Below are 11,088 nucleotides of genomic sequence, written 5' to 3'. Positions count from 1 at the left end.
ACCCTGCCAGGGGCATAAAGCCCCAGACAACTTAGCTTCTAGGATCATTGGGACACACAAACCCCTCCACCACGGTAAGGTGACGACTCACGGAGGGCCCCAGAAAATCCAATTCATTTTATTCTGCTTTGGACATTGAAACTGGAAAATATGACTTGCATTCAATAAGTAAAGAATTCCAATTCCAAGAAACCAAGAAACGATTAAATTCCATATTAGAGTTTGGAATTATGTTGCTTTAAAAACAATTGTAAATTTTTAAGTCAGTTTAAATATACTGTGTGTGCGGTTGTGTTTGTGAACATATATATAATTTTATTTGCTGTAATTATTTTAGGAGTATGTGACATTGGTGATCCTCGTTACTCAAATACTGTATGTAGATGTTGCTCAAAATTTATCATGCTCTCCTTCACATCAGACCTCAAAGTTCACAAAGGCTGTGGGAACTTTGATAATTGACTTAATCATTGGCCAAGAAGAGGAGCGGCTGTTACCTGCTCCAAAACGAAGTTTTTGCAGCACCCCTCCCCCCAGACATGAGTTTGTTTACATTTCATTTAGCAGAGCTGCGCAGAAGCCAGCCACAACGCTTTGCAAGAAAAAAATGAGTTAGGTACTGTATTGCAGAAGTGTCCCCAGCATATCCAATTTATTTCATTCAGCTTTGGACATTGAAACTGGAAAATATGACTTGCATTCAATAAGTAAATAATTGTTTCATCTAAATTCCATATTAGAGTTTGGAATTATGTTGCTTTAAAAACAATTGTAAAATTGTAAGTCAGTTTAAATATACTGTGTGTGCGCGGAGTATGTGACATTGGTGAGGCTAGTTACTCAAATACTGTATGTAGATGTTGCTCAAAATTTATCATGCTCGCCTTCACAGCAGACCTCAAAGTTCAAAAAGGCTATGGCAATTTTGATAATTGACTTAGTCATTGGCCATGAAGAGGAGCGGCTGTTACCTGCTCCAAAACGAAGTTTTTGCTGCACCCCTCCCCCCAGACATGAGTTTGTTTACATTTCAATTAGCAGAGCTGCGCAGAAGCCAGCCACAACGCTTTGCAAGAAAAAATGAATTAGGTACTGTATTGCAGAAGTGTCCCCAGCATATCCAATTTGTTTCATTCTGCTTTGGACATTTCAACTGGATCATTATGATTTGCATCCAATAAGTAACAACAGTAAGTATTCTTTAGTAAGAAATCATGTTTGCGTTGCTCAATCAGTCTTGATAACAGAATTTCCTTATGTGGGACATGACTACGGTACACGTCCTTTATGAACATGCAAGTGTGTTAACAAAATACATGTGTAAGAACACAAGCAGTAAAATGCAAAAATATATGCTCCAACAACACAAATAACACAAAAACGGCAGTATACAGTATAGGTATATGAACAAAATACATTATAACAAGAGTAGTCACAAAATGAGGGCTCTTTGCTCCAAAATGAGACCTATAACAGCTGGTGGCTTTTCTTTCCAATCACTCACTATCTCGAACTTGACCTCCCCTCGATCACCACCCAAGACAGCGTTGCTCAGCTGATGTTGTGCAACAAATGTCTGAAGGCATCCACGGGACCCTTCAAAGTCCTCCATGCCCATAGCGCGATGGAACTCGCCTTCTCTCTGATTAGCGCTCCAGTTAGCGCAAATTGTTTTCAAATCTCTAAATGACCTTTTCAAATCTCTAAATTACCTCGTGCCACCTTACCTCGCTGACCTCATCTGGTCTGCGGACCAGACATTATTAGAAGGACCAAGAACTAAACTGAGGCTCAGAGGGGATGGAGCCTTTTCTGTTGCTGGTCCCTCTCTCTGGAATGACCTCCCACTGAACATTCGGCAAGCCTCCTCGCTGCCCATCTTCAAAACGCGCCTCAAAACTCACTTGTATTCTTTGGCATTTGACTCACCATGACTTAGATTTGTTCTTGGTTTTGCTGTTCGGTGCTTTCTACTGTATTTATTACAGACTGCGTTACTGTTTGTTGTATATGTTAAATTGCTCCATGTAAAGCACTTTGTATGCAGCGATGGCTGTTTGAAAGTGCTCTATAAATAATGAGTTGAGTTAGCATGATAGCAGGTCAAGCATTCCAGGAAACGTTCATTTACTCTACAGTCCGTCGAGCCACAAGCAACTTGCTTTGAGCATCGGATGCATTCCATGTTCTCTTCCACAGTCATTACCATTCCTTTGTTTGGATGCAACGATCGACAGGACGTAAATGTAAATGAATGGAATAGAAAGTCGTTCACGATTCCAGTAAACTCATGCTAATAGAGAGATTCTGCTGTTTTTGTGCCAAAGAGAGTAAAAAGTGGTGCAGACAGTAATCGACGGTATCGAATGGGACTTGCTTGAGTTTGCTCTAATTCGAGCTTCCGTATGGCTTCCAGGTTCCATTTATCGGAACGTTCGTCCGTTGTTATGAATCGATCACTAATGTAATATCCATCCATCCATATTCCACCGCTTATCCAAGGTCGGGTCACAGGGGCAGCAGCTTTAGCAGGGAAGCCCAGACTTCCCTCTCCCCAGCCACTTCTCCTAGCTCTTCCCGGGGATTCTGAAACGTTCCCAGGCCAGCTGAGTGACACAGTCTCTCCAGCGTGTCTTGGGTTGTCCCCGGGGCCTCCTGCCGGTGGGACATGCCCGGAACACCTTTAAAACTCATTTCGGCCGCTTGTATCTGGGATCTCATTCTTTCGGTCACGACTCATTGCTCATGACAGTAGATGAGGGTTGGAACGTAGATCAACCGGTAAATTGAGAGCTTCGCCCTTTGGCTCAGCTCCTTCTTCACCACGACTGACCGATACAAAGCGCGCAGAGCAAGCAGCAGCCGCTTCACCGCTGCGCCTGTCGATCTCTCATTCCCTCCTGCCCTCACTTGCAAACAAGACCCCAAAATACTTAAACTCCTCCACTTGGGACAAGATCTCCTCCCCGACCCGGAGAGAGAACTCCACCCTTTTCCGACTGATTTTCATCCCAACCACTTCATACTCAGCTGCGAAACGCTCAAGTGAGAGTTGAAGGGCCCTGCTTGAAAGAGCCAACAGTCCCACATCATCTGCAATAAGCAGAGATGTAATACTGAGGCCACCAAAATGGACCCCCATCAACACTTACACTGCGCCTAGAAATTGCCAATGTCCGTAATGTTTATGAACAGAATCGATGACAAAGGGCAGCCTTGGCGGAGTCCAACCCTCACTGGAAACGATTCTGACTTACTGCCGGTAATGTGAACCAAATTCTGACATCTGTGGTGGAGGGACCAAAGTGCCCGCATCAGGGGACTCGGTACCTCATACTCCTGAAGCAATCATATAATGTAATATCGTACTCAAATGTGTAATGCATAGATTTTTATTCTGGGTGAGGGAATTTTCGTTTGACAGAAGTCAATAGATGGCAATACTTACTGTAATTATGTTTCATTGAACAATTATAATATTTAAGTCTGGTTTAAAAAATATGAACAGGTATATACATTTGTGTTATTACAGTTGCTGAAACATATAGATGTTGCTTGAAATTTATCATGCTCCCCTCAAAACAGACCGCAGAGTAAAATAAAAGTTAAAGGCTGAGCAATTTTAGTTTATCGTTGGCCATGAAGGGGGGAGGGGCTGTTCCCAGCTCCAAACCCTCGCAGTTGCACTGTTTGAACCTAGTTTATTCAGCTCCCCTCCCCCACACTAGTTTGAGCACGTGATCAACTAGGAGCGCGGTTCATACAGCAGCAACAAAGCTTTGCAAGAAGAGTTGAGTGTTGCAGTCGTGTCCCCAGAAAATCTAATTCGTTTTATTCTGCTTTGGACATCGAAACTGTATAATACGAATTGCATCCAATAAGTAAATAATAATGATGTTTCATCACAATTCCATATTAGCATTTGGGAATAATGTTGCTTTCAGAACAATTACAATATTTTAAGTCGTTTTTAAAATATGTGTGTGTGTGTATATACTGTATATATATACAGTATGTATATATGCTGTGCTCATTTTAGGAGTACATGACATTGGTGTAAACAAGAGTTCATAAAATATGTTGATATTGCTTGACATTTACTATGCCCCACTTCAAAACGGACCTCAGAGGAAAAGTGAAGGAGTTTTGGTTATTAAGGGGCGGGGCTGTTTTCACACCCCAAAACGTCACAGTTACGTTGCAGGAAACGAGTTTCTACAGCTACCCTCCCCCACATCACACTCGCTGACCATCAATTAGGAAACGCGCGCTTTGCTACCTGCACAAAAGGAAGGCGTTGAGAAGAGTGAGCGTTCGAGTCAGCATCATCGAGAAAACCCCAGAAAGTGACAAATACTTCAGAATTAAAGCAGGTAAGACACTCAAGTTTTGAATATTTTCTTACAAGTTAGTTATTCTAAGTAATTCGGGCAGGCTCAAAGGTTCGTGTTATATAAGCATTAGAGTGAAACCAACTATATGAATAACTCTACTATGCTGTACCTAAGGAGTTGTCACCAAGATAGAAAGTTTCCTCTCAAACAATAAACTTTCAATAGGCCGTCAGACACACAATACAGCGCCACAGAATAGGCCGTTGGTGTGGTAAAATGAAGTTTTAACACCCCCCCCCCCCGCCGCCGTCGTCTCGCCGTCGTCGTCGTCGCCATTTTAGTTGAGCAGAAAATTAGTTGCAAATGACCCAGCGTCTTTCGCCGCCGCCGCCATCTTAGTTGAGCAGAGAATTAGTTGCAAATGGAACCAGTGTCTTTCCATATACAGAAAGTAACTGCAAAAAGACGATGTAAAATACCAAGCAATTTACAGATAAAGTGGGTTGAACGAAATATTATACTGTGAACCATTATCAACACAAAAGTTAAAATTAAATAATAAATGAATAAAAAACAATAATAAAGGTTAAATGTGTGGATCACCAAAACCTATGCATTTTGGGCTGAAAACCCCCCCCCACTTATATGAGGAGAGATGCATATTTTCTATGTTTGTTAAGCTTTCTACTATTTTATGGGGACATTTTGATGATTTTTTTTGTGGCAACATACATTGTCACTGTCATCAACCTTTGCGATTTGTAACCACACTCGCTCATCGTTTATTGATCCCAAATACCCTTATTGGCAAAGCCGAATTAGTGGTGATTGAAACTTTGACTTTTCAAACGTCAAACCAGTTATTGGCCCAGGCTTATAAAAACACACTAGTGATGCATTCTCAGCATGAATCTTAACCTTATCATACTCATATCAACTTAGTGATTAGACGTTAATCGGCAAATTAGTGGATGAATGTTGATGTTGATTTTCTGAAATATCGATTGCTGGTATTGGCAGCCTCCACGATAACCTTAAAATAATGCCAGTATCAGCCTGATACCATTATTTGGTTTCGGCACTTACCTATCTTTGCCAAGCACTGGAAATGAGTGATATAGACATTTTTAAAAATTATAATAAGTCGACTTTTAATTGATTACCCGGTCAGTTACAAATGCTGTATTTGCCCATATTAAACAAAATAAGTTATTTCTATAAGGTATTTCTGTTTTGCCATGTTAATGTGTTCGATTAATATTTTATCCCACAGAACTATCTTGTCATGTAAGCCTGAATTATCAGTACTATTCTCTAACATCATTAATTGCAATGGTATTTTCTGATCTTTTTTTTTTTTTTAAATAACAGATGGACAATCCCACTGAAGATGGTGATTATTCTGACTCAAGTCTTTTTGGATCAGATGAGGAATACAAACCAACTAAGACATCCTCTGAGTCGAGTGATGACGAGGAGATATTCCATCCAAAGGTAGAAAAATTGTTCTTATGATACATCCAGTGAAGACTCTACAAGTCATCAGACATATGAAGCAGAGGAGCACAGTCATGTCTGCAATTCGTAAAGAAGGTAACCCATTAACCTATGTAAAAACAAAAGATGAGCAAAGAAGATCCTTCTTTAACCATAAAAGCATTTACAAAAAGGGAAGGCAAATGAGTTTGGCACAGAAGTCATTATTGCTTCTACTGTGGCCAATCAAATTTAAAGATGGCAAGGCAATTGGAAAGGAAACATAAGGCATCACAAAATAAATTCTGTGGGGGGGTTTGTGAACACATAAAGGAACAAACTACACAATCAACTCTGAGACGGTGCAGTCTCCTACAAAAGGAAAGATGACAGAAGTACAAACGAGCACGAAAGCAACACATTCTACCTGTATGTAATCAACTCTTTTCACGCGTAGCAAGTCTACTCCTGTAGCGTTCACACGTCCCATTTTATATCGGTGCTGCCCCGCATACTAGCATTTACTCCAGAGTAAATGTTTAAACCACCTCCTGAGCAGGGTTACATTTGCTCCGTTTTAAGCTGTTTTCAGGGGCTACACTGGTGTAACTTTGTACGTGGCAACGCTCGACATGGGGGCAGTCGGCTTTTGGGGTGGGGGGGGGGCAGAACGGATGAATGGACATGTCAAGAGTTTTAATTTCTCCATATTTTGTTCCGGTCAGTTGTCACGCAGTATGAGGAACATATATAAATTATATTTAATCCTTGTGTATTTTTAGCCGTTATAAATCAAATGTTTCTTGGGGGAAATAATGCGGCGTAAATTCACTCTAGCACCTAAAGCACTATGAAATGACATACAACAAAAATTTCTACTGTACAATATTACACGATCGATTACAGCATTGTTTTGGGTATTTTTGTATTTAGATTCATGTTCTTACCATTTCATTTATCAAATGCATTGCCCACACTGGACAATGTAATCTATCAATATAAAAGATGTTTTTCGAAACCCCTGCTATTCGCGTTCAATAGAGACCAGGCTCGTTCACTGGCTGCCACTGGAATGCACTTGAAGGGGGAAGATAATTTATGGATGATAGTTATTTTGAATCAGGAATCAGTATTTTATTTCTGCCAAATATTTGCATTGGTCTAACAAAATGTAATTATGTCGGTTGGTTCACACTGACTAGCATGAAATCATACAACATGTTCTTGTAACATACCTTTCAAATGTTATATGTTGCCCAGTAAATCTTCTCTATTCTTAATGGAAGCACGAACTTGTATTTAATACATAATACAATGATTTGCATGTCATGTTCAACCTCTATTTACCGTATTTTCACGACTATTCGACGCATCGTACCAATGGCCGCAGTCTCATTAATGCGTGACATTTCTGTATTTTACACATACACAGGACGCATCGTACGAATAGCCGCAGTTTTACAGTGGTAAAACATACGCCAGCTTAAACATACGGCATGCATGCGCGCACTCTAACACGTTAGCTTGAAGCATACGGTAGCATGCCAAGACATACAGATAAGATAAAAACAAGTTTTTAAAAAGGCAACGAAAGCAGAACTGAGTTCGGGTGTATTTTATTTAGCCATCGTACAATGTTCTCACGTTTTCGATCAATCATCACCCAGAAATCCATCAAAGTCCTCATCCTCTGTATCAGAAGCAGAGGACTGCACATCTCAGTTGTCATTGAATGCATCACATGCTAGTGTGAGTTGCTACGCATTGCCGAGCGGAAAGAAGGAGTAGCAACAGCAAAGTCAACATTTTTCTCGTGTGAAGCTTTCCCACATTTGAAAGTAAAGAACAGAGCGAAACATGGTGGCAGCGCGTGTGTGTGTAGAAAGAATTGAACAATTGTGCAAGTACCGTAATCCATCAAAAACGCCACGTTCCCTCTCGTTGTTGCGTATTGTGGCGTAACTCGCCCAGCGCTGCCTCTCACTCTTTGTAAAGTTGTGTTTGCCATCGATCATTGTTCCCATGCTGTTCGCAACTTTACTTTGAACGCCCGGTTGATGCCAATGTCCAGCGGTTGGAGTTCTTTAGTCAAGCCTCCGGGAATAACGGCAAGCTCAGAGTTCATTTGCTTGACTTGATTTTTCACCGCTGCTGTGAGATGGTCACGCATGCCAAAAGCATAACCGGTGGCTTTAAGTTTTAACTGAGCTTCGTAGGCATGTCTCTTTGTCGAATTTATTTTCAGGGGTTCTTAGAAACCAAAACCGGAGTTGTTTTGCAACAATGCACATTGCCACACGCTGTACAAGTGTTGGTACTGGCTTGAGGCGTCCACTTACACGCCCACCCTTCACCATTAGCGGACTAGCTTGTCTGTCCTCTCTCTCCCTCTCTCTCTCTCTCTCTCCCTCTCCATATATGTATATATACACGCCCACCCTTCTCTGATTGGCCGACTTCTTTCACAGTCACTTCCGCCTTTTCTCTATATAAACAGCGTGTTGGCTGTCAGTCAGATTTTGGAACTCGGCGCATATAAAGGACGCTCCGCACCATAAGGCGTCCTGTCCATTTTGGAGAAAATTTAAGACTTTTAATGGCGCCTTATAGTCGTGAAAATACGGTAATTGGCTACACTACTATGTTGGAATTGATGGCTGCAACACGTTCCAAACAAGCTGGGACAAGGTGGTTTTGGATGCAGTGCTCTCTGATAGGTCGAAGGTCATGGCCTTTGAATGTTATCTGTTTTTGGCCTTGCCGCTTACATGCACTGATTGGTCCAGATTCTCTGAACCTTTTGATATTATGGACCAAAGATGACGTAATCCCTCAATTCCTTGCAATTATACGTTGTGAAACTCTGTCCTTCAACGATTCAACTTGTGGTGACCCTCACCCAATCTTTGCTTGTGAATTCAGGATAGCTACTTTTTGACCCAATCATGGCACCCACCCATTCACAGTTAGCCTGTTCACCGGTGGGATGTGACAAACAGGGGTTTGATGAGCATTTCTCAACATTATTTTTTTTGCTAGCTGTTCCATCTTTTATGGAACGCATTACAGCCATTAAATTCTAAGTTAAATATTATTGGAAAAAATTAAATGTACCAATTTGAACATTGAATGTTGTCTTGTCTTTGTAATGCTTCACTTAAATATAGGTTGGACATGATTTGCAAATCATTGTATTCTGTTTTGATTGATGAGCATAATGTCCCAATTTCACTGGAATTGGGTTACTAAATGAATGCCTTGATAGCATATTTTTGTTCAACACTGATTTAGTAAAATGTGTCACTTTGTTCTCCTTTTCATGTGGTGGTATCGACCTTTAGCCCCAAAAAGGGAAAAGCATCTCTCCAAAAGAGGGAAGACTGAATTGGATGGTAAGCTTTGGATGAGGAACTATATCTCTTTTTTCATAATTTAACCAGTTAAAATGCATGCAACGTATTTGACAATGAGTGTCAAATCAGGGATGTCCCATTTCATTGCAGATTCGAGTCCAGGCGGGGACCCTGGCGGTCCGATCCTTGGCTGCAGAAGCTAGCTCTTGGGACATGGAATGTCACCTCTCTGGCAGGGAAGGAGCCCGAGCTGGTGTGTGAGGCAGAGAATTTCCGACTGGATATAGTCGGACTTGCCTCCACACACAGCCTGGGTTCTGGTACCAGTTCTCTCGAGAGGGGTTGGACTCTCTTCCACTCTGGAGTTGCTCACGGTGAGAGGCGCAGAGCAGGTGTGGGCATACTCATTGCCCCCCGCCTCAGTGCCTGTACATTGGGGTTCACACCGGTAGACGAGAGGGTCGCCTCCCTCCGCCTTCGGGTGGCTGGACGGGTCCTGACTGTTGTTTGTGCATATGCACCAAACAGCAGCTCAGCATACCCACCCTTTTTGGAGTCCTTGGAGGGTGTGCTGTAGAGTACTCCTGCTGTGGACTCCATTGTTCTGCTGGGGGACTTCAATGCTCACGTGGGCAATGACGGTGATACCTGGAGGGGCGTGATTGGGAGGAACGGCCCCCCCGATCAAAACCCGAGTGGTGTTTTGTTATTGGACCTCTGTGCTCGTCATGGATTGTCCATAACGAACACCTTGTTCAAACATAAGGGTGTCCATATGTGCACTTGGCACCAGGACACCCTAGGCCGCAGTTCGATGATCGACTTTGTAGTTGTATCATCGGATTTGCGGCCGCATGTTCTGGACACTCTGGTGAAGAGAGGGGCGGAGCTGTCAACTGATCACCACCTGGTGGTGAGTAGGCTCCAATGGTGGGGGAAGATGCCGGTCCGTCCTGGCAGACCCAAACGTATAGTGAGGGTTTGTTGGGAGCGTCTGGCGGAATCCCCTGTCAGAAGGAGTTTCAACTCCCACCTCCGACAGAGCTTTTCCCATGTTCCGGGGGAGGCGGGGGACATTGAGTCCGAGTGGACCATGTTCCGTGCCTCTATTGTTGAGGCGGCCAATCTGAGTTGTGGCCGTAAGGTGGTTGGTGCCTGTCGTGGCGGCAATCCCCGTACTCGCTGGTGGACACCAGCAGTAAGGGATGCCGTCAAGCTGAAGAAGGAGTCCTATCGAGCCTTTATGGCCTGTGGGACCCCACAGGCAGCTGACGGGTATCGACTGGCCAAGCGGACCGCGGCTTCGGTGTTCGCCGAGGCAAAAACCCGAGCGTGGGAAGAGTTCGGTGAGGCCATGGAAGCGGACTTCCGGACGGCTTCGAGGAAATTCTGGTCCACCATCCGACGTCTCAGGAGGGGGAAGCAGTGCACCACTAACGCTGTGTACAGTGGGGATGGGGCGCTGCTGACTTCGACTCGGGACGTTGTGAACCGGTGGGCAGACTACTTCGAAGACCTCCTCAACTCCACCAACACGCCTTCCTTGGAGGAAGCAGAGCCTGGGGACTCTGAGGTGGGCTCTCCTATCTCTGTGGTTGAAGTCACCGATGTGGTTAAAAATCTCCTCGGTGGCAAGGCCCCAGGGGTGGATGAGATCCGCCCGGAGTTCCTCAAGGCTCTGGATGTTGTGGGGCTGTCCTGGTTGACACGCCTCTGCAACATCGCGTGGTCAACAGGGAGAGTGCCTCTGGATTGGCAGACCGGGGTGGTAGTCCCTCTTTTTAAAAAGGGGGACCGGAGGGTGTGTTCCAACTACAGAGGGATCACACTCCTCAGCCTCCCTGGTAAGGTCTATTCAGGGGTGCTGGAGAGGAGGGTCCGTCAGGAAGTCGAGCCTCCAATTGAGGAGGAGCAGTGTGGTTTTC

The 11,088-nt window shown here is 43.6% G+C and overlaps 1 long non-coding RNA gene across 1 annotated transcript; it reads left to right on the top strand.

Annotated features, from left to right (window-relative positions):
* The first annotated feature begins 4,143 nt into the window (after positions 1 to 4,143).
* Positions 4,144 to 9,642, top strand: LOC127610731 (uncharacterized). The gene is made up of 4 exons (XR_007965001.1): positions 4,144 to 4,373; positions 5,706 to 5,927; positions 9,152 to 9,202; positions 9,314 to 9,642. It is a non-coding gene; the product is annotated as an uncharacterized LOC127610731 (long non-coding RNA).
* Positions 9,643 to 11,088: the final 1,446 nt, after the last annotated feature.

The sequence above is a fragment of the Hippocampus zosterae genome, chromosome 11, assembly GCF_025434085.1.
Source record: "Hippocampus zosterae strain Florida chromosome 11, ASM2543408v3, whole genome shotgun sequence".
In the NCBI taxonomy this organism is placed as follows: Eukaryota; Metazoa; Chordata; class Actinopteri; order Syngnathiformes; family Syngnathidae; genus Hippocampus; species Hippocampus zosterae.
Note: the sequence above shows the minus strand (reverse complement) of the source record. Positions and strands in the feature narration are given on the sequence as shown.